General features: G+C 41.4%; 1 protein-coding gene across 1 annotated transcript in view; it reads right to left on the reverse strand.

Moving 5' to 3' along the window:
• Window positions 1–24,356, reverse strand: part of LYRM7 (LYR motif containing 7) — a gene marked incomplete at its 5' end in the record, with an annotated part of 95,911 nt that overhangs the window by 34,434 nt on the left and 37,121 nt on the right. Inside the window, 3 exons of the mRNA XM_064439549.1 lie at window positions 1,240–1,312; window positions 15,376–15,433; window positions 18,151–18,238. The remainder of the gene's footprint in view (window positions 1–1,239; window positions 1,313–15,375; window positions 15,434–18,150; window positions 18,239–24,356) is intronic.

The raw sequence follows: 24,356 nt of genomic DNA on the forward strand, positions 1-24,356 counted from the left end.
CAGAAGCACACAGAGTAAGGTTAAGTAGAAAGAGGTTTATTACGTAGTACACGAGAAACGAAACAGTGTTTGCAGGCTTTGCTCTCAATGCATAGAATTGTGCAATGTGTTCCACAAGTTACACCTCTTTCTCAGGAAGCAGCATGTGTAAGAGATTTTTATGCATTTCCTAAAGTACTGTTACCTAACAGAATCCTTATCCACAGATCATTTGGTTTTTTAGACAGTAAAATATGAAACAGTATAGGAAAACATTAAAGTAGAATTTACAAGCTTCTAAAATTAAAGTTGCTGTACAGAACTGAGCTCATAAGAAACCAGCAGTAGTTTCAGGGTTTAGCTGTCCAGCAGTACTCATGTAATCCACAGAAATTAACCCTACATAAATGCGCTGCAATCGTATCACTTACTAAAATCAAATAGGAATGGATCTGTCCCAGAACGTTGCTGGAGGCAAATTCAGCTGATTAAAAACACTGGCCATTCATCTACATTGTTTAACACCACACCAAAGCACATGTACTTAATGGGAATTCGAAAGTAGGAAAGTCAAGCTGGATGGGTCCTTCAAAGCTGAGCAAACCAGCATAAGCAGTAGCATATCACATTAAATTGCAAGTTAAATTATTAAAGCCATGAGAGGTATCACATGAAAGAAACCAAAGGAGTTTTGTCATTTTACTGAAGAATTAGGTATTGGACTTCTATTTAAAAGCCTTACTTTGAACAAAGGAATAGAAGTGTGAAATTAGTGTGAATTAATAAGTGTGAAATTAGCAAACCCATTGAGAATATACTTTGTTAAGAAAATTATGGAAGGAAATCTAGGTAAAGTATATGTAGCTGCACATACCATGAATAGCAGAGTCTGTTGGGGCAACAAGACAATTTAATGCTGTAAAAATGATTTGTTAAATTAATTAAAGGTCACAAAGTACCTGGACCTCCTGTCAAAGTTAGCCTGAATTAGATATGAATATTAGTCAATCTGGTTTCATTATGAGCTCAAAGGATATTTACATATCGTAATTCTGCTGGACTTACCAGGGGCTCATCACCAGGGAAGCACTTGAAACGCTGCTTAGAATTCATAAGAAGATCCATGAAACCAGATCCAATGTACTTAAGGTTAAAATCCCTATCTTGCTTCGATGGTTTTGGTACCACAATGAATATTCATAGATCTGTCTACATTTATGTCAATATTTAAAGCGAAAAGTAAACTGACATATTGCCTACCTGGATTTCACAACTTCAGTTACTCTAGTCCTTTCTTTAAGCAGCACGTTATTCACTGAAGAGATCCCCAATTCTAGAAAGGAAGGAAGGAGGGAAAAAATGGTGTAAGTAACTATATATTACAGCTCCTGACGCAAATTATTTTTAACAGAGAGCAATGTAACTTCATGTTAGCAAGAAGGAAACAGCTACAACGGACAACCTGGAGTTTCTCCAACTCTTCGCCGTTGCAGAGCACCACAGATGTCAGAACAGCTCAGCTACTGCCATTTGTGAATGAATACAAGATTCGAGGCTACCTTGTTCGCTGCAGTGTTGGAAGAAACCTTCACTGACTTGTGCACTCTTGGGTGCTCTTTATTCTTATTCTAATATGCTTACACACTGTTTTGTGTATATATATACACATAAAAAATATAATTTTTATATGTGTGTATATATGTATGCCATAGCTGAAGGAAGTAAATAAGGAGCATGGGTTCAAAAGCAGTAACTACTTAGTTTTGGCTGCTCAGTTTGCTAGGATAAAACCTTAATATTCGCATGAGCTGGTGGAAAGGCCCTAAACCAGATGTATATTCCAACATTGTGTGCAGGATTAGCTAGATAATCCTTCTTACTGATCACAGCCTTCAGATCACTGGCAATGCCAGGTAGTTCAGGAAATAACTGGTTTGTTCTAAGCAGCCAATAAAAACGTGTAACTTTGCAGTTAAGTCTCATGACATGTGTGAGGTTTAGCAAACAAGTTTATTATTGTCCATGACATCTGCTACCAAGTTCAGCAGTTCTCAGTAAAAGGAAGGATGGATTACAAGAACTGCAGGCAATAACAGAAAGGAAACACATTCATAAGAGCTGGCTCTAAGCAACAAGAAGATTCATTGCTCTAGAATCTGCTGTTGAAGTAGCAGTGGATTATTTACCAGTGGTAAACCTGTATTCAGGAAAACGAACCCAAGAAATCAGAACACCCCTGTATTCAAATGTATCCACCTGTAATAACAAACTGTCATGACAACATTCATATACCAGAAATAAGCTTCAAAACAGGCAGAAGCTGTGAGGAAAGCTGAAAAATTCAAACAATCCAGTTCACACTTCAAAACTTCATGCAAAATAAGGTTAAAGTAGTAATAAATTAAATTTTATGCATCTCCTATGTTAGGTAGGGCAATGTTTTGTAGATTTTATTTTTAAAACAAAAACAAAAACCAAGCCAAAAAAAAAAAAAAACAAAACCACCAAAACCCAACACCCCTCTCTTCTACAGCTGAGCTCCCTGGTGTTTTATCTTTCACATTACATGGCAAGACATTTGCTTGTGGACTTTCACTGGGGGCTGGTTTGTTACATTTCAGCTCTTCCTTACTCAAAAACTAGGGAACCAAGTCTTCTGTTTTTTTCTCAGAGTGACACAAGCCGTCACTTTTAAAAGTAAAATTAAGGTTGTTTTTTTTTAATCTGACAGTTTTCAGAAAAGACCGTCAGAAAATTTATGGACTAGAAACAAAGAGCTAAGGCAGATGAGAACAGGTAAGATAGGCTATAAATGAAGCAAAATGGTAAATCAAGAGAAGAATGCTGGGGAGGAAAAGAGGGAATGGGGAAACTTGTCTGCACAGCTTTATCTGTCAGAGACAGAAAGCTTTGATCACCTTTTTTGTTAGGATAGAAATCTGGGTGTTCAAAAAAGAAGGACTTCACAACAGTGGATTACTAAGCGGAATAGTATTAGGAAATGGCTATAACAGCCTTCATGAAAATAACATTTGATGATTGCATAGCCCTGACAGTGACACAAGGCGGGAATGGAAAGAACGAGATTTGAGTCTCTTTCCTTTGGCTAATGAGTCAGACAACAGCTTTTTACTCTTTACCTTTAGTTACCTCAGAATAACGAGGAAGCAACAAAAGTAAACTTTAATTGACAGAACAATAAGATTGACAGATCGTATAAAAGGTGGAGAACTACTAGATGAAGGGCTAGAGAACTACAGGTCCCAAAAATGGGACATCTAGTTGGAGCAAAGCAGGTGGCTATCAACATAGTGGCAGAGGCACAGAGGGCAAACACTTGAATATCATAATGCTTGGGCTCCACATAAACTATATTCAGAATACCCTATAAGTAGAGTTCTGATGATTTTTCTTTCCTCTACTAAGATAACCACATCACAATAAGCTATTCCTCAGACAGAACAGCAGAGCAACCAGCTTATAAACATGGGACACTGCACTGGTTGCCTAACAAGACAAACATGCATTTTTAGAGATCGTGTCAATTTTTTAACGGAATTGTCACTGAAAATTGGCTACCTTCTAGTTAAAGACTCTGTGGACAATATCTGATATATACATAGGAGAACCAACTAATTTAACTGTAATTAAACATGGATCTCCTCACTCAAATGCAATGCAACTGAAGTCAAAGTGGAGAAAGAGTCACATTAGTAAATTTTACTGAGACAAAACTGAGGCAATTCTGCATTATGAGATGCTGGCACAGAGTACATATTAATAGCACAAAAAACATCCTAAAAACAGGCAGAGACTGCAATTCTGTATAAGCCATTTCAATATGTAACAACATTTGTACAAATGTAATAATGGTAGATGTAAGAATATCTATATTTTTTTACTTCTAAGCCAACTGTCTTCCTCCACCCCTCTCCTTAAAGTAAAACAGGGTAAGTAGAAAATAAAGTAATTATACTTTCCTAAACTGTAGCATTACAAATCTAGGGCCATGCAGTAAGAGCCGCAGGACACAGCAACAAAAGCCATCCTTGTACAGTAATATTTTTTTAAGTCAGTCACAAATGAGATCTGGACCAGTAGTTGTAGAGTCATCGTGTCACAGCTATTTAGAGTCCCAGATGAATGAACCCTGTAGACTCAACCCACATCCTAATGGACAATTTAATTCACAAAACCACTTCTATAAATGGTAGACTTCTGGCTTGAAAGGCTATTAAATGAACTGCCATAGAGTACCAGTCAGCAGAGTAGAAACAGTAGTTGTTTGCAGGTACTGCCAAGGCACACTACTAATCAAGCTGTAACCCCTTTCTATGAAGTCTTGACAGCTTATTGCAGACTTGCCCACATCACTCATTCATTAAGAATGTCAGTTATAAATAGCAATTGTTTAAGTGTTAACATTTGCATAAGAATTTTAAGCTTTATGCTTGTCTGAAGCCTTGCTTTCAGAGCTAACAATTCAGTATACTTCCTGTATTTCTAAATAAGAATTAAATTACTGATTTAACCAGTTACAAGAAATCTCTAGTGTTGCAACATTAGGAGGCGATTTCCTCATTACCCTAACATTATCTGCTAAGATGATTTCTTATTTTAATTAGTCCATCACAGCTTAAAAGTCACATTAGCTTTTTGAGAAGTTCAGTATAAAACCTGTGCATGAAAACAAAGATGCCAAAGTACAAATCAATATGATAAATGACATACAGATTACCTTAGTAAGGTGAAGCATATCTATTAGTACACTATCTCTCCTACTGAAGAGATACACGTTCTTTTAGAGAACCTAAATGCCAAAGAAATCTAGCTTGATGGGGCAGCTACAAAAGTGTCATAAGCATTAAGACACTTGAGAAAATTAATGCTGTTATTACTAAGTGTATCAAATTCAGAGAGAAAATTAGTGCAGCCCCATAACATTTTCGAAGTTGTTTTCCAATTACACAGAACAGCTTGACATCGGAAAAAGAACTTGAAGACACTATATATGTAAAGTGTAAGCTTTAAAAATGCTTTTGTGTCTTAAGGAAAAGTATTTCCTAAGCTAAAGAGGCCATGAGCTTACAATAGCAAAAAGAGTTAAATAGCCTGCAAACATTCAGTCCTTTCAACTAAAAAAAAAAAAAAATCCAGACATTGAACTTCAGCAGTTTCACAGAACCATATAGGTTGGAAAGGACCTTTAAGATCATGAGTCCAACCATAAACCTGACACTGCCAGTTAACCACTAAACCATGCCCCTAAGCACCACATCTAAATGCCTTTTAAATACCTCCAGGGATGGTGACTCAACCACATCCCTGGGCAGCCTGTTCCAATGCCTGACAACCCTTTCGGTGAAGTAGTATTTTCTAATATCCAATCTAAAACTCCCCTGGCGCAGCTTGAGGCCATTTTGTCTTGTCCTATAACTTGTTACTTGGGAGAAGAGACCAACACCCACCTCGCTACAACCTCCTTTCAGGTAGTTGTAGAGAACAATAGGGTCTCCCCTCAGCCTCCTTTTCTACAGGCTGAACAACCCCAGTTCCCTCAACCTCTCCTCATAAGACTTGTTCTGTAGACCCTTTACCAGTTTCATTGCTCTCTGAACATGCTCCAGCATCTCCATGTCCCTCTTGTAGTGAGGGGCCCAAAACTGCACACAGAACTCGAGGTGCAGCCTCACCGGTGCCAAGTACAGGGGCACGATCACCTCCCTGCTCCTGCTGGCCACACTATTCCTGACACAAGCCAGGATGCCACTGGCCTTCTTGGCCGCCTGAGCACACTCCCAGCTCAGGTTCAGCTGGCTGTCAGCCAGCGCCCCCAGGTCCTTTTCCTCCAGGCAGCTCTCCAGCCACTCCTCCCCAAGCCTGTAGCGTTGCCTGGAGTTGTTGTGACCCAAGTGCAGGACCCGGCACTTGGCCTTGTTGAATCTCATAACGTTGGCTCCAGCCCAACAATCCAGCCTGTCCAGGTCCCTCTGTAGGGCCTTCCTGCCCTCCAGCAGATCGACACTTCCACCCAGCTTGGTGTCATCTGCAAACTTACTGAGGGTGCACTCAGTTCTCTCATCCAGGTAACTGGTAAAGATATTCAACAGAACCAGCCCCAACACTGACCCCTGTTTCGCCAATTTATCCATAAGAAAACAATAATCTAAACTGTATATTTGGTTTTATTATCTCATTAGAACATCTGACTTTTTCATCCTTTTGCAAGCTATTAAGAACAGAAAAGGAAAAAATACCACAGATTAGTTTTATACCCGCTAAGTGATTTTGATCTCTCTATAGACATACATAGTATATGTACACAGATTTACAATCATCCTTCCATTCCAGTCAATGGCAAAGTCACATATATACAGAAAATTACAAATAGCCAGTAGAGTATATTTTATCATTTCATTATGAAGCTATAAGTGGTACACCAATTTATCTAACAGAGCCATAATGAATGTGAATGGAGTTAATAAATGTCAGTGAATTCAGAGCTGTGCATACTTGTAAGCAGAAGAGCCATAAGGCATGTAAAATTAAATATAAGTTGAGGCATAAAGAATCATGAAAGATCCTTTTATTTCTCCCATTCCTGTCAGAGGGATATAAGTCTCTAATTCTGAGGTCTTTAGAGGACAATATAGAGATGGATTTTACACTTAGATACGTCTGAAGTGGGACAGTATCTCTTTTCACCAACTTAGCCTAGAAAAGGACTTGGGACAGCTACCCACTTGAACTTCCCTGAATACCTTTTCCCCAGCTCAAACATTGTTTTCAAGAGATCCTTAGAAGACAGCAACATTAAGGCATTTCAATATCTTACAAAGTTTACATTTACCTCCCTTGGCCTCCAGAAATCTCTAAGAAAAAAGGAAAATAATCCTCTTGGAAAATACTAGAAGTCAGACACATAGAAGGCTGACCTCCAGGTCATGTTTATCCATGCTGACATCAAGCTTTCCTATTTCTTCTCTGTTCTAATGAAATTCTTTGGCTTATCAGTGACACAGGTGTGCCTACTTGGATGACAGATGCACAACACTGTATGAACACACTAAGGAGAAGACTGAAAGATACCTGGGGTCAAAGGCTGCGACTGCAGAAATTCACTATGTAAGATGTGAAATCTTCTATTTCATTCTATTCATTCATTAAACACACTGGGCTTTTAGTGTGGAGAAATTCAGTATGTACATATTACAATGTTTGAGAGACCAAGCCTTTCATAAAGAGAAGGAAAAAGTATCCCTGTGCTAACACTTCTTTTTCAGATTATTCTACCATGCAACCTAAATCTGTGATCTCTTTTGCTGTATATAAAGGCTTTCCTTTTCCATAAGGAAATGGTGGAAAGAGGCTAATACGATCAGGATTTTTGGTGGGAGGAAGGTGCATTTAACAGTATGCTCTTCCAAAGCAGGTACTGTGTTTTCATACCTGCCAACTTAAGTTATTCACGCCAAATTCTAAAAGTCTAAGATTTACCAGATAAAGGATGTAATTTGCTTAAGTTCTTGCTTCAAAATCTAGTATGAGTAATCCCTTAGCTGTCTACTTTAAATCACACACGTGAAAATCAACTTGTGTGCTACTACAAATCCTGTTCTATCAGAAGTAGAAAGGTTGAGGTAATGAACAGAAAAAAAAAAAACACACCCAAAACTACAATAGATTATTGTTCGAAGTCCTACCAACCGTAAAGTTTTATCTTTTAAAGAGCTAGAAAGAGACATATCCTGTTAGTGGATATCAAAACTCATCTTCAACAAAGAAGGGACCTGGCAAGTCACTAGCTACACAAACAGCTCCACCGCCTACACAGAGGAGTTCAGCCTTCGCAAAAACAGCCTTGAAAGACCAGAACTTGTTTTTCTAAGGCAAAGACTTTCAAAGTCATCACCTCCCACACTTAACCTCTTGAAAGGACGCCTGGCATTTTGAAGAAAAAATACAGTAGTAATAATGCTTATTACTATGACAGCAGCCTGCATATAACAAGTGGATAGCACTGTAAAAAGAAAATACACCAAGCGGTGTGAACGCACACACGGATGGCTCAGACCCACAGCTGACTAAGTTCAGGACAGTCTGACTGAGCGTCCGTGTCATGCCAGGCTAATTGCTCCACTCTGCCAGTGGCACAGGCATCTCTCAAGAGCCTCCCTTGACTCATCTGAACTCTGATGCAGAGAGCGCACTTCAACTCCACATCCTTCTTGGTGATTTTGCTATAGTGCTTATCTAGACAATGAAGTGAAGAAGCCCATTCTCTCAGGCCACCTAACACAAAAGTCATTGGAACTTCATCTGTATTTTGAACCAGTATCAATGCCTCTAATTCTCAACAGCAGTGGGCCAGTATTTTTAAACTCTTAAGTTACTGCAACTCATTAAAATTTGGGACAATCAATATAGTAATGGGAAAAACAAATCATCTTTCATCCAGGTCTCCCATATTTTTCAGTTTATTTAGACTACAGTAGTAAAGAGCCAAGAAACATCAGGTTTAACTTCTCCTGTCCCCCACACAAAGCAACAGCCAATCCTCCTATAAATTCATATAAATTTGTAAGTTTATCTGTCATCAGCACTGACTGAATAAGGGTAATTATTAAGAACCAGTTTCAGCACTCGAAAACAGAATACAGTTCCTCTTAAAAATCTTTTTTTTTTTTTTTAATTTAAACCAGGATTGACTACACTTCAGACCTAATTCTGTGTCTAAGTCAACAGCTGCCTGTATAAAAGCATCCAGGCAAGAACCTTAAACATTCACAGTGACTTGGCAGAAAACACAAGGACATGAGCTATCAGTAATAAGTGTCCTTAGTTCATATATCCAAGTTGTAAAACACTGACTTTTGAGCCTATCTGTAAGTTCTTAGAGACGCAACAAAAACCCAATGAAATTACTTTGCTTGATTACAAGACTCTTTCATGCCATTTCCTGAACAGAAAGAAGACTCAACAATTACCCACATATCTGATTATTTCAGTGGATTAGTTTCAGAACTAAAAAAAAAAATCCTTTTAAAAATCAGACTATAAGCAGTATTAGCTGCATTGTATTACTTTGTTTTTAATTAAGCAAAGAACATATCTACATCAAAGAACAAGCAGTGCTAGTGGCACTGAGCATATGCAATATTAACAGATTCTGTTAATGCAGATTCTGACTTTAGCCTTCCTCCCACACACATATTACCATGGTGATTTGCAAAATTTGCTGCCTGAGATTTTGGAACAGTACAGTATTTGAAATGCCCTCAGTATCTTTGAATAGATGCAAACACAAATTAAGTTAGATTTAAAGAGACAATAGGCCACAACAGTTGGTAAAACTGTCTATACAGAAGAACACTAACAAAAATATCTTAATATGACCTCAACCAGTAGAAACGACGCAACAAAGCCTTCACATTATGCTTTCTGTGCCTTAAAGGAAGGAAACTAAAAGTTTAAGGATTTGAGGAAAGAAATAGGCTACATTCAGTATAAAAAGCATAATCTATAATCACCCATTATCTATGTTCAACATTTGACTAGCTATCTGTGGAAGTGTCACTTTCAGAACAATACTTGTTCTTTAAATGAATTCTTAACTTACATACTATTTCACTAAAATGCACACTTGTTTGGACTACAAAAGGTCTATGCCTGTTGAGTTTCTCACAAGTGGGATCACTCTTGACACAGTTTCCTTCTTATTTATTCTAATTTTCAACAGAAGTAAAAAAAATTAAGAATTCCGTTTCACCTTACTGTGAATATATTCATATACTGACAACACAAAAGGCACAGGACTGGGAGCATAGGCAACAATTCTTGGTTCTTTGTGCCCAAACCAAACAACAGGTTAAATGAACAAATCCACCACCACCTCTGCATCTGTATAGTCCTGTATGTACAGTGATAATGTCTCATACTTTAGTTTGTAAGCACCTTGGAATACAACTAACACAATTATTATTCTAATGAAGAAATACAAGTGATGACTTCACCATAACTGCTACCTGCAGGTAACTATCGATATTACTCTTGCAGATGCATTCTTGCAGAGATGCCATGTTGACTTTCTTCACAGACACAATTGTAATGGATTTAGGATCTCAATGAAAGGTTCACCACTAACTTCACCATAGCCAGGGTTTAACTTGAAACTCTTAAAACTGAAAGGCATCCCTCACCACTGCTACTGACTTCCCAGGAAAAGCCTGCGGAAAGTGGAAGCAACCGAGATTTCTGAATGTCATATTTCAATATTTACTAGCATGACTATTTTGACGAGGAAGCAACTGCAATTTATGGAAGTCCTATTTTTGCATAAGATTTAAACAGTCAGTCTCCAAATTCAGTGAGTAAGTACAAGGAAGATGACAAAATATCCCCCTCCAAAAAGGAAGTGAGTGAAAAGTGTATCAAGCCCATACAAAGATAAGCCTGTATTTTATGACAGAAAAGTCACTAAGTTTAAGACAGAAATCACCAACTTCATTCAAAAGACAGACACACTTATTTCTTCTATGAGGACAGTTGGGATTTTGACTGGAAAGGCTTTGGTGACAACCACTTTCTATTCTGTACAAAGAAAGTTCTACAGAGAAATCGCTTCTGCACTCTGTGTAATAACTGATAAAGTTCAAGGCACATACACTTAGAAAAAAAATGTTGACTTGTACAGTACTTTGTAAAAAAAGCACAAGGCGCCAGGAAATGATGCAGTCTAATCAGTTATTTGGTTCATGCGTTGTTGTGCCCTTGTACTGTGATTTATAAGTATATAAACAAACAATAGCTCTCTGTTTTAGCCTAAATGGTTAGATACTTAAAATATTTTATCCCTGCTTGCCTGAAGAGCAACAGTAAGTACTGTAACTGTTTTGCTGTGAAAAATTATTTGATCTGAGTGGTCATCACTATGTGTAACCTTCTCCCAGCATTATAAGCCCCTTATTGCTTACCACAGCAAAGGAAAAACTTTCATCTGAAGATGAATTGCAATTTCTCCTCCAATCTGGAGGGAATGCTTGATACAGCACAAACAAACCTCATCGTGGGCCATGACACTTCTGCTATAACTTATGTATGGTGGGGAGAGGACTGAAACTCTGTCCAGTGAAAGACTGAGCTGACAGTTTTCTAATAACTACAGCATCAGATCAAGTGCTCAGGTAACTGCAACCCAGTAGACCTTTGACATAACTAGATGTTGGCCGATACCGCAATCTGTACTTTAAACATTAGCCAAGTAACCAAGCCATCCACTGAACACAACCCACAGAGATCCTTTTTAGGTGTTTGTTGAATATACCATAACCATAACCTTGAAGCAAGCTGCACAGCAGTTCCTAGCTCTTTAGGCAGCAAAACTGTCAGCAGATTGCTTTCTCCCGTGTACCACTCTGATGCACGATTGCATGTGCATAGAGAAGGTATCAGTTCTCCCTCTGACATCTCATGACAAATATTACCAATCTGACTAAACAGAAAGCTAACTAAATGAGAGGAGGAAGTTCATACAGTATAGTCACATTTCCAGGAAGAGGCCTGCAAAACCTGCTGATGATCACATTGGCACCTTATGTCTTCCTTCTCACCCTTCTGTTTATGTGACACTGACAAAGATGGCAAAGTGCTCTGAAGGAGGTCTGCACTCCCTTAGCTGTGCCCTCACTATAGGCAAGACAGCTCCTCTTCCTCTTGGAGTTGAGAGGTGATCAAGAGACGCTTCTGTTCCTGTTGGGACAATCGTTACCCTTGAACTAGTAGTTTCATCTCACGTATCCACTTCTAATCACTTGCAAAACACTGAACTAGAGGGAGATCAAAGGAGAGCTCAGGCATGGCAATAGGGACTGAGAATAGGCCCTCTCTTAGGACACTTACCAGCCTAACTTTCCTATATTCTTTGTTAGTGACAGCCAGCTTTCTCACTGCTGAACTTCCTCTTCAATCTGCTCTTTACGTGAAGCCCCTGCTTCAACATATTCAGTACAGCTGTTTGATTGCTTTTACCCACTTCAATATGTTTCAGGTTGCTTGTTCCTTGAGTTTGTTATTATTTCTTGACATCGTCTCTAGTCATGCAATACAACAAGAGACACTAATCACACAAGACAGACTTGCTTCATCAAAATACCCTGAAACCTTTAATTGACTGTGAATACTCAAAAGCCTCTCTGCAGGTTTACTGACATTTTTTAAACAAAAAGGAATCCAACCCACCCATCTCAGGATCAGCATCCTTCAGAAAAGCATTCCTCCTCCCCCCTTTATTTTCCTCCCAGCCTTGGCCACAGGAAGGAACACTATGTCCCTGCTTTTCTAATGCATCTCCATCTAGTCTATTCAAAAAATTATCCTTGGAAAAAAAAATTCATTTAGTTGTGCAGTTATCATGTGCACTTAGCTTCAGAACTTTTAATGCAACAGTAATACATCAAGACAGCTATAGTATTAAAAAAACTCCTTCATGTTAACTCTGCTAAATGTACTTTAAGAATTTATAAAATTGCATTATAAGACAGGCACATATGTAACAGCTACATTTGTGCAATAAACAGCAGCCAATTCCCTACAATCCTTCAGCATATGTAAGAAAGCATTTCTTTGACTTGTAAGTTATCAAAACAGTGACCAACACTTTCACAATACCCTCAGTTCTTTCAAAACTCAGTGATTTGCTTTACAGGCCAATATTAAGATTAGGAGAAACAAGACTAATATTAAACAGATATGGAAGTTACTAGCAAACACATTTTAATGAATATGACACAGCAAGGTACAACAAGGCTTTATGATGGGCCACACTAGTCTACACCCGTTTTCTCTATCTGAACACACAGAGAGGTGTACAGTGAGAAACAGATACCCAGAGGTAAGGCGGTGACCAAAGATAACTCGGTCACTCAAGACACATGTTTACGTAAAGTCTCATATTAGCTAGAACCATATCTAGTGAAAACATGTGTTGCAGTACTGCATTTGATGATAAATTGCTATTTAGTTCCCAGACTCTGGTTGTCAAGTCTAATCAAGACTTGGAACTAAGTTGCTGAAAGCTACTTTGAATAGTCAAACTATCACTCAAAAGCAAGTGAAACTTAGTCATATTTTAATACTGCTATAAATGTACTCAGCAACACTGACCAGAACCCAGTGGGTTTCTGCACACAGAGCTAACACAGATCATGACAGAGTTTGCAAAACAGACTGGCAAGAGATTTTCTTTAGCAATATGGTGTGCTAAGCTTGCATATAATTTGCCACTCCACAACAAGCTAAATTCATCAAAAGTGAAACAACCAAAAGACCTGCAAGAGAGGTACTTCCAGTAGGGTTGGGTTGTTGTTTTTTTTTTAATGTTATTTAGTAATTTAATTGCACATTATGCTCCATGCCTAAAGGTTGGTCTATAAATCACATTAAGCAGAGCAAATGTGTCAACACTATTCTTAAGTGTTTGAAACAGAAAATCTGGAACTCAAAGAAACTACCACCTCGGTAATATATCACAGAATTAAATACATTTTCCTTGCAATTCATACATCAATAGTGTAAAGAAAAAGTATTTTTCTAACAGGGAACTGTAATGCTAGCAAGAAATCCTAACTAAAGAGATAAAAAAAAAAAAGAAAACCCTTCACACCCCACCTTTGAGCGTCAAAATATCTGACACAAGTATCTGAAGGGTTTGTGCCCGTTCTCTCTAAAAGGCTTGCTCAAGTTACCAGGTGTTACATGGACACCTCCCCTGTGGACAATGAATTATAGCAGCAACTGCTGATTAATGTTATTTCACCACCACAAGCCATTACTCCTTCTAGGAATATAAAAGAGCATTGATTACACTTCTTGCTGCAGAAAATATGAAATGAGACATTTAAGGCTTCTTTTTTTACTGTAATGGCTCCACAGGACATGATCTGATTTCTCAACACTACTCCAGGGTTAATGTTTTATCACTGCAATGAAAGCTCTGATATCTAAGTAGAAGAAATCACAGTAAAATATTTAGAAAGCCACTTGGAACACACACTCAATTTCTCTTCTCCCTTTCCTGTTTCTAAAGCAACTCAGCTTACTTTCTGGAGAGCAGAAACTACGAAGGGATGTTCAAAATATTTCTAACTGTCTTTTCCCTATTGTGACAAGTCACCATGTCCACAAGGCTTCCCACAGACCACCACACTGCAAGACACCACAGAACTTCTGACACCCTTGTAAGGTCAGAATTACTAGGAAGCTCAAACATTATTTTTTTTTTTTCTATATTACAGCATAAGTAAATTGTCAATTATTTTTCAGCAAAACAGCCTTTAAATCAAAGATAACATATGGCACAGCTGTAACATTTCTGGCCAAGCTACAGCTACCAAGAGTTTCAGAGTTATTGATTCCTCTGGTGTACAAACGCATTACAATGTTTTAGAGAGCGTACACTGTCATTTCTGATCTATGCAACTTTGGTCTAGTTATACAGAAACTTCCTGGTGAAGTTTCTTGAACATAGGAAAACTGATTGCCTGCTGTGGAGAGGATACCAGCCTTTCCTCAAAGCAGAAAGCATATAAATATTACCCATTAGCAAAATAATTTTAGAAATCCTGACAGCTATATCCAGATTCCAGTTCCTCACCCAGGCTAATGGGAGAAATTAAAGAGAGCAGCAATGCAACTATTGACACACAATTAAATTTATGTACATACTAAAATTCATACAGTGAATTATCTCATTGCTTACTTGAGCTGCTTAGTTCCTTGAACCACTTAGTTCCTTAGTGGTTGTAATTACTTTCTTGATCACTTTCTACAATTTCATCTACAATAGCCCCTTTCACCCTTCAGAAAAAAAAAATTATTACAATAGATATTTAGTATTTTATTACATCTTTCAAACATGCATCTATATTTCAACACCGTAAAAAACAACTTTCAGAAACATATCTGTACCTGAGCTATTATTAATCAGATTACCTAAGCAAATTAATTGGCTAAACATTCCTTATGAATGAGGAAAAAGCACCATCTAATCTCAACTACTTCAGTTAAATATAAGGAAACATACCAGTATTACACTTACAGGTGTTTCCTATACATTCATTCAAGCTTAAAAGGTGACTGCTGGCCCTTGAGGATTAAATAAGACCCATTGCCAAAAAAAATACCTAAGAAAAGAGCTTAAGGCAACCGCTTCCCCCAGACTTTACAGATTTTCTTTGCTTTTCTCATTTTTAAACAGTTATCACAGGCGGAATATATTTGCAATGGGTGCAGGAAAAGTCTGCTTAGGGTTTCATTTAAATTACTTCTGAAGTTTTTGTCCCACAAACGTGAAATAATTACTCCATTCATCCGCGTTCAAAACAAAATCGGAAGACTTACAGTTTAATGCATCCCCAGCTTCGGAGTTAAGGCTGGCAGGACCTTATGTTCTCCCGGCCTACGAAAGTAAGATGTATAATTTCGGTAAGAGCACAAGGTCACGCACGCCTGAAAGCCAAACGCTTAGCCCAGGAGACGAGCGCCACATTTCCAACAACCGCGTTAAACACGACTTTACCCCTCTGGATGCACAGCCAAGTCCCAGCTGCTATGCCCCAGCGCCCCCCCATCCCCACCCGCCGGGGGCACCCCACGCCGCTGTGCGGGGCTCCCCACGGCGGTGTCGGGGACACGCGTGGCCGCGGCATCCCCGGCCGGCCACCACGCCCTGCGCCCGCCACAGGCCGAGCCCAGGCCCCGCCGCCCGCCCACCTGCCCACGGCAGCACCTGCCCTCCCGCCACACGCCGTGCCAAGGACTGGGGTCGGAGGGGGGAAAAAAAAAACCACACCCCCGCCCTCCCTTCATTTTTTTTTTTTTTTTTTTTCTAGATCCCCCACCAGAGAATCAGCTGCTGGCTCCTTTTTGTCCGTGTCCGGCGGGATTACCGCGGAGCATCCCTCCCTCGCCGCGCCCGCGGCACCGGCCAGCCCCGCTCCCCGCTGCGGCGGCGGGGCTGGAGGCTCCCCCGAAAACACGACACCCCAAGCCCCTGCCGGCCCCGGGGCACCTCGCTCGCCGCTGCCCGGCCGCGGGGTTGGCGGTGCGGGGAGCACCGGTGGTCTCAGGCGGCGGCAGCGGAGAAGCACCCACCGCCCCGCTCCGGCAGCGGCCCGAGCTCTCCTCCGGTGAAGGGAGCGGCCGCAGCGCAGCCCGGGGAATACCGGTTACCTGCCCCGCGGGCGCGCCGGGGAAATGTGGGCTTCGAGAGCGCGGACACCCCCCTCACACCCACACACCCCCCCCGTGCCCCCGCCACTCACCGCTGCCCACGGAGGCGCCCGCTCCTTTGTCTGCCCGCCGCGCCCCAGCACCTCCGTCTCCCGCTGCCGGGCGCCCCGCGCCCCCTCCCCGCCGCGCCGCGCTGGGGGCGGAGGAGGAGGCAGACGCGATCCACGGAGGAGGCCGCTACCGCCCGGCGATCACATGCAGCGGGCGGGCGCGGCGCCGCGCAGGCCCCCTCCCGCGATCCCGGCCGGCTGCCGTGAGCCCGGCCGGCAGGGTCTGACGGCGGTACGGGAGGGGGGCGTGTGAAGATGGCGACGCGGGGAGGGAATCCCCAGGCCTGGGCGCGCCGAGGAGGGGAGGGGAGGGGACAAAGGAGGCCGGGCGGCGGCGGCTGCCGCTGCCCGTCAGTGCTATCGAGCGGGCGGTAGCCCGCTCCTCCTCCGCCGCCGCCGCGCTTTCAAACCGCCGTCAGGGGCCGGGGCCGCAGCGCCCCCTGCCCGCACCGCTCCGTCGTCCCTGAGGGGAGCCGCCGCGCCCGGGCCGTCGGAGCGGTGCCGTCCGTGGAGCCGCCGCCGACCTGACTGCGCACCCCAGCGGGACGTCCGCCGCCGGCTGGCACCATCGTGGTCTCCGGGATGGGCTCTCCCTCTGCAGGGTCTTCCGAAGGCGGCGGGTTCATCTCGCCTTCTCCGATGGTTTCCCACCTTTGCGCCGTGGGGTGATAGCTCCATGCCCCAGGGGGAGTGAGCCCAAGTGGCTGACCGTTCGTTAGCCAGCCGTCCAAAATTTTGTGCTGGCACTGCCAAGGCCAAGGAGGGGGAAAAGTAGTGAAAGTGGGTAAACAAAAGCTGGTGTGGCTGGGGTTGGACCTCCAGGAAAAGAGATGGGGCTTCTGGCCCCAAGCTGTTGACAGCAGCAGACCCCCTCTGTGTGCTGGCAAACTTCCCCATCCTACGTCCCCCCCAGCAGACAATTCAGTCATGACAGCAATATGAACCCGACCTTGCAGAGAGGTGATGGCTCATCACTTGATTTACTGATTTAAAATAGGTATGGCACCACTGCGACTCTTGAAAGGAGCTCTCTCCACTCCATTCCACTGGACCATACTTTTAAAAAGAGAGGGGGAAAAAAGCTAAAGGTGGCAAGCATGACTCAAATATGAAACATGATGAATGTGCAAGATCAGGCGTTCCTCGCTGGGTGGCAAAGTGCAGCTAGCAGCTCTACCCAGTGACACCTTGGTGCCGTTGAGCTGCAGTTCTCCACACAGAGACAGGCTGCCATCCTCCTCCATCTCACCTGCACACTACTTGACCTGGTTTGGCACATCATCCGTGGTTCAGCCGCATGGGTGAAAATGGAAGATGTGGCAGCGCTAATGAGTTGCCAGTAAGCTGAATTTGGACGGCATCACAGGGAAAGAGACTGTAGAGACCAATTGTAGAGTGCAAAAATTTCCTCATCTATACCTGAATCTGCAAACTGTTGTAAAACAGTCTGAAAAGGATATCAAGCATATAAAAAAAAAATCAAAAACTTTTGATCTCTTTTTTTAGTCTGTATGAATCTGTGACATTTACACTTGCTGACAATATAGATTTCTTGTCATTAATATAACCTGCATCAACTGACAATGTGGTTGGGTTTTATTATTTTTCCAGACTCTTCTTTTTTATGATTTCGGACATTTTTCTAAGAGGTCTTTTTTTGTGCGCAATGAGGTACCAGATGTGGTTATGTCTAATCTGCCTTCAGAAGGATGCAGTGTCTGTGGGTGTCTGCAACATCCCCTTGCACAGGCAGGGGCACTGAAAACCAGTCCCAACCCAGTGACCTGCCAGTGGCATTTCAGCTGCACGTGTCTGGATAATGAACACTCTTTACCTGATGCCTGCGAAGAACAGCTGCAATGGTTGCTTCCATTCTGCTTAAGCTTCTCGTTACTGTTAATGGACTTTACTTCACAAGAATCCTGTGATGTAGAGAAAGTATTGTTACCCCCACTTTCAAGATGAGAAATTGCAGCATAAAGAGGCAGTATAGTTTGCCTCAAGTCATGCATATAAGTATGTGGTAAAACCAGAAACTTAATCCAGAGTTTGGATGCAGGTCCAGTCAGTCTAACCGCAAGCTCATCTTCTTTCCAAAGCTCTGTTTCTCAGGATTCCACTCCTGAAAAATTCTTGGGGGGAGGAGCGAAGCAATATTGAAGAAGACACGCTAGCAGAAATTCTGTTGTGCTCATGCAGAAAACCCATGTAGTTAAATGGAAATGATGCAAGCAGGCGTATTTCCATAGAAGACTTCTGCAGAAGCACTATCTTGGTTCGGTAAGTGTACAAACCAAGAAGTAGAACACCATGCAACCTGTCACTTCAAGATCATGCATTTAAGACGTGATGTAAGAACTTCCAGCTTTTATTGGCCAAATTTCATGCAGGAGAAGGTGAATCACAGGAACACTGCAGAAATCTTAGGCCAAAGCTGCTAACAGGTTAAGGATTCCCATGAAGGACAGTCCGCATTAGGAGTACCACTGTATTCTAAAGATTTGTGGCATTTTCATCAGACCCTGTGGTAGCACACGGTTTGAACTGTTCCCCACAGCAATTCCTCTCAAGGAACAATGATGTGTCAAGTGCACGCAGCCATATTCACCTGCGTTAGATGGTTCTCGTACATTAGATGGTTCAGAGTTTTGGGCATCTCCCCTGCCACATGCCTCAACAGACAGTAGAGCGCCCAAAGGCACATTGTATTGTAGCCCAGTAGCATAAACCTGTAAGAAGCCAACCTCCACAAACCAGGTCCAGCAGCAGAGTCAGGAGATTCATCTACATTGCGAAGGCATGTGCCAAACACTTGTCAGAAGACAGTCATGTGCCAGGCTGCTTCTGGCAGCAATGGTACGTATTCAGCTGCCATAGTTACTAACAAAGTACTAATCATGTTGTGTGTGAGAAAAAACTGTGTATAGAGCCAGCCATGCTTGCAAATAAACTCAATTAGGCCTTCAATAGATTGAACTGAATTGGACAAATGTGCTCTGACCAACGGTTTGTACTCTGCTTTATTATGGTTAGTTCCTCAAAAGCACAGTCACGCTGTCTTTACCGCTTTCCAAGTATCCCTCTTGTGTCCTTCTGACTAAATACTGACCATTCCCTAGATTTCTTTCCCCAGTGACAGTCTGGCCCATATTACTGACTAATTTTACCAATTACTTCTTCTATATTCAAAGTTAGGCGAGAACTTTATCTTTCAAAAACTTTTTCCTCTCCTGCTGTCCTCAGGGCCTCATGCAGAACCACGAAAAAAAATTGTTAGGCAGAAATAACTCAATATTTATATGAACCTTTGCTAATAAATTATGTTCTTCGCACCCCATGGGCCAGGGTGATTGCTAGTTAGCATACCAAACACAGCAAATAGAAATCCATCATTGCTGGCTTTGATGGTGTCTGTGAAAAAAGATTGCTTTTTAAAAGGGAAAAATTACTTCATTATTCCAAATTTAACAATGCATTGTTCCCTTTCTTAAATGAACAATAAAATGTACATGTTAGCTGTGACTGAGCTGCGGTGTGTGGGTATAACACTCATAAACACCATGGGATTCCTCTATTGCTAGTGTAGCCGGTCAAGGTGTGGACTGGCAATTACAAGTGGTTAAGGTAGCTGTTCACTGAGCTGCATTAGCTGACCATACCTGCATTCCTTACCTCTGGCAACTGTGTGCCTTCGTGACAGCAGCCTAGGCAAATACGTTTTGTTTTGCATTTGCCACAGGCAAAGAACCAGGAGAACAGTCCGTTAACGTGGCTCAGCTAACAAGAGGCAACGTGTTACACTCTGCTCATTCAGCTGTTTGCAAGGGTCTGTTCATGACCAATGAGGAAGTTGTTCATGAACTTCATGAACAGCTGAAGTTCTTATGAACAGGTCCAGTCATAACCACCAGCTTTAAGAAGAGATCAGCCCAATGAGTGGGGGGCGGGGAGGGTGGGGGTGGAGAAGAAGGCTATTTTCTTACTCGTCTTCTCCTCTGCTAAAAGAGGAAGCTACTGGCAATATTCACCTTCCAGTGTTTTCTCTAAATGGTTCTTCCCTGTGGATGAGTCCGGGTAAGGGAAAAACTTGCTTTTTCCAGAAGAGAGAGAGACGTTGCGCCTGGAAGTCCCAGCAAACGCTCTGAATCTGCATGCGTATTGGATACAAGTCCCTCTATGTGGCCTGGTAACTGTCCATGTGGAAGCTGATGCACCCTGCCTGCTCCCTTATGGCTCTAGAGGCAGCATATGTCTTTTTCTGAGTTAGATCCAGAGACCTGAAACACAACCTGAGGTGCTCTTTCAGCAACTAGTGTGAGGCAGATTTACTACTCTCCAAGAAAGTGTGGGGAGAATGGAAAAGGATGCATGTCCTCTTCGCTCAGCCACTTCTCACTCAACGTGTAAAGACCTGAACTTGGCAAAGTAGCTCAGAGCTTTTCTGCATAATAAAAAGAAGATCCTTGAACAAAAGAAGCTCACCAAGTGACAATCCAAAGGGATTTTCTCAGACAATAGTACTGGTTCTATCAGAAAGGAACTTTGCAAAATAGCAGCAGTAATTTAGTTGCTTCATCATGAGCCCGCAATGAAAACTGTGTATGATACCTTAATTCATTGTCCTTTTTTCTGACAGAAATGCAACACCACAAACAATAGCATTTTTTACACTTGCAGGAACCAGGGCTGTTAATTACACATCTAATATATTTTCTGTAACTTCCCTTAACTTTCATTCTGTGTGTGTATGTGGCTTTGGAAAGTCATAATTATTTAACATGCATCTAAGTTTCCTCTCTCACCCTCTGGCTGTCTGGTCTGTTTAAGTTGCATATTTCTATTATGTTTTTGCTATGTTTGCACATTGCCCAGTATTGAGCAACTCCCAGTTTGTTTGGCTTCTCTGCTTGCTGTTATGACAAACAAAAAATAGTTCTACACTTTTAAAATTAATTATTATTTCAGAAGCTCTAGGCATTAACTTTGTTTTCCTGTTTATGAAAATATAGTTTTCTTGGTTTTATCAGAGATCAGGGGCATTCCATTAGGCACGTAAAAAAAAAGGCTTTGCATGTTACAGGCTTTGCTTGTTACAGGCTTTGCAACATGCTGCTGTGAAACTGGGTAGAATGGTCTGGGAATGGGAGAAAACCCCTTAGAATCCTCTGTGACGTCCAATTTTTCTCACCATTGTGTTAATGTTCCTAGGTGCCTTGCCAAGGGCATGGAGAGCTTTACAGACTTATCTCATTAGTGCTGCTGGCTAGGTTCAAGTATTTCCTAGGAAGCTTTTATACATCTGGGGAAAAGTCCTCTGAAGTCAACAGGAGCCTCTGGAGTCAACAAGTGAGTGACTTATTAGGTCTCTGAACCATTTATGATCATCCTTCCTAGCATCCAGCCAGCACTTTGAAAGCTGACATTGCTCCTTTTTGTTCTTTAATTTTCTTCTTTTTGATTTTCTAATTGCCACTTCCACTGAGGACTTATACTCACTGTTTTTTGAATGCGACCACACTACCCCTGTTCTGAAGTGCAAACCAGGTAGACTCACATTCTTGCTGCTATTAACCTGCAGCAGAACCAGCTCAATGTAACTGAGGAATGGTGACTAGATAGATGGCAACTCTTAATCTGGTGACAATATAAATCCTCTTTGCTTTTTCTTACTTTAAGCTGTTCAAACCCATTTTGCTTCTCCCTCCCGCCCAAAAAAACCCAACCCCCCCAAAAAAACCCCAAAAACCAAGGAACATGGAAAGGAAGCCAGCATTCTAATATTTGCAGATTAATTCTATTTCTAACTTCAAAAAAATACAACAGGATTCTGTACCCAGTATCAGGGGTATTTTTTGCTTCTAAGGTGAATTCTGTCCTCTCCATGAAACATTCTCTTGGTTCCTAAATGCAGGGAAGTGCCCCAGTCTGATGCTGACCTTAGAACTTGAATGAATTAGTGAAAGGCATGCCAGTGTCTTCAGTGTCTTCAGTGAGACCAGTTTTCTACCTTGCATGCTCAGCTTCCTAAGACAGTGCTTTTTGTGTCTGTGTCTTTTTTCTTTATAGCAGGTACTTTCATAAGATTCCACCTCATAAATTTCTTTTTCCATGGCTTCTTTTTTTTTTTTTTCACCCTACACTGTACAGTGTTTATTGTAGCTAGTTTATTTTTATTAATTTTATGCAAGTGAACAGGATCTTACTCAGCTGATGGATAGGTAGAACTAAAAGCCTGCTTGCAGCAGTATTTGGCTGTGCTCTCAGCCACTCCATTACGATGCCTTCCTTGTTCATGTAACTGGCAGTAAGCTACATCAACTCATATGTTGTTGCTATTTTTGATCTCTTGCCAACCTGCTAGATTAATTTGGAATTGCTTTCAGTCCTAGGCCACCAAAGATTGACGACATTGGTTTTGAACAGGACATTCGTATGCATGAGGAAAAAACAACCGCCCTTAGCATCTGAACAGTGACAGTATGCCCTGAAGCATATGCTCTTTGAACTTGCAACTGGGATTTCAGACAGTATTATCATTAAGTACTGGTGTTTATTTTGTGTCCATAGTACCGGTCAAAAGAGGTGGGGATCACAATAGAACTAGATGATGTGCTAGGAAAAACTTGCCGACCTTTTCCTAGAACAGGAATCCCACTAACTCTAGCAGAGTTGGGAGAATTTCATAAAACTCAGGTCAAGCCAGCGGCAGGAGATAGATAGATAGATAGATAGATAGATAGATAGATAGATAGATAGATAGATAGATAGATAGATAGATAGATAGATAGATAGATAGATAGATAGATAGATAGATAGATAGATAGATAGATAGATAGATAGATAGATAGGAGATATATGTGTTTGCCTCAAAAATTAAACTCAAATGCTATCCGTGCCACAGAAAACACATGTGTAAGGTTACACCGGTTTTTTTATCACCATGCCATCAGCCTCACTGATTCATTCTTGGAGAGGGTGCAGTTTTGCATGTCCAGCTGCACTGCCAGACAGAGAGTTTGCCACAACAGAGCATGGGTGTCTGCTCAGGGCTGGGCCCAAACACCTGCCTTGTTATTCCTGAACTGAATAAGCCCACTGATGCAGCAAATAATTTTGACAATGGGGTACAAGTCATGTGGATGTTGCCCATATTATTCAGTAGGAGAATGTTTTCCTGAAGTGTAAATGGATTATAACATCCATTCTGAATGCTAGTCTCAGATTTGCAAAGGGAAGTGAATCTCAATCTGTCCCAAAACTATGAAAGAAAAGGACAGAAGTATGCATATATGTCGAAATATGACTAAGATGCACTAAGAGTAAGAGAAGAGCATGAAGTTCCATGAATGCTGGAACCCATAAATTGTGGTTTCTAGAGTCTTTTTATGACAAACACGCAGACATACACAGCACACACAACTTGAACTAAGGTAAGAAAAACCTTACTTACGCAGACACAGAAAAAGAGAAACTAGCACAAAACTGAAAAAGAGAGCAAATAGAATAACAGGAAAATAGCTTTAAATAAATCTCAGATTTTCACATTTATGTAGTTGGGAGAATTGGCCTTGAAAATGGGACTATCCAATTACCCAACTGACATGATGAAAATCATAGCTACCATAGGCAGCCGGAATACATTTTTTCCAGCTTTATGCCTTTAGCAATATATGGTGGCATTAAGTTCTGCCAGCTAATCGCACTGTAAATCCAAATATTCTCTGAAACTCTATTTCCTCTCTGTCTTGACTGACTGCCTTTTTTCCCCTAGGGCACAAAATTGAGAAAGCAGCATTTAATCAACCATTTTCTTTCCCTCTACTAGTCTATATTTAATCTTAATTTATTTCCTTTCCTCAAAAAACCATGTGAAACATGGGAAGCTTTCTTCACATGTAACTGTTGAGCTCTCTATAGCAACACTGCTGTCTAACATAGCAGAGCATTGGGATAGCTAACCTGAATTAAATAAAATCCTGCTACATCCACAGACAAAGTAAATATACACATATTTCTACAATAAGGGGATTTAATGCCTTG

This window comes from Phalacrocorax carbo, chromosome Z (genome assembly GCF_963921805.1).
Source record: "Phalacrocorax carbo chromosome Z, bPhaCar2.1, whole genome shotgun sequence".
Taxonomy (NCBI): Eukaryota; Metazoa; Chordata; class Aves; order Suliformes; family Phalacrocoracidae; genus Phalacrocorax; species Phalacrocorax carbo.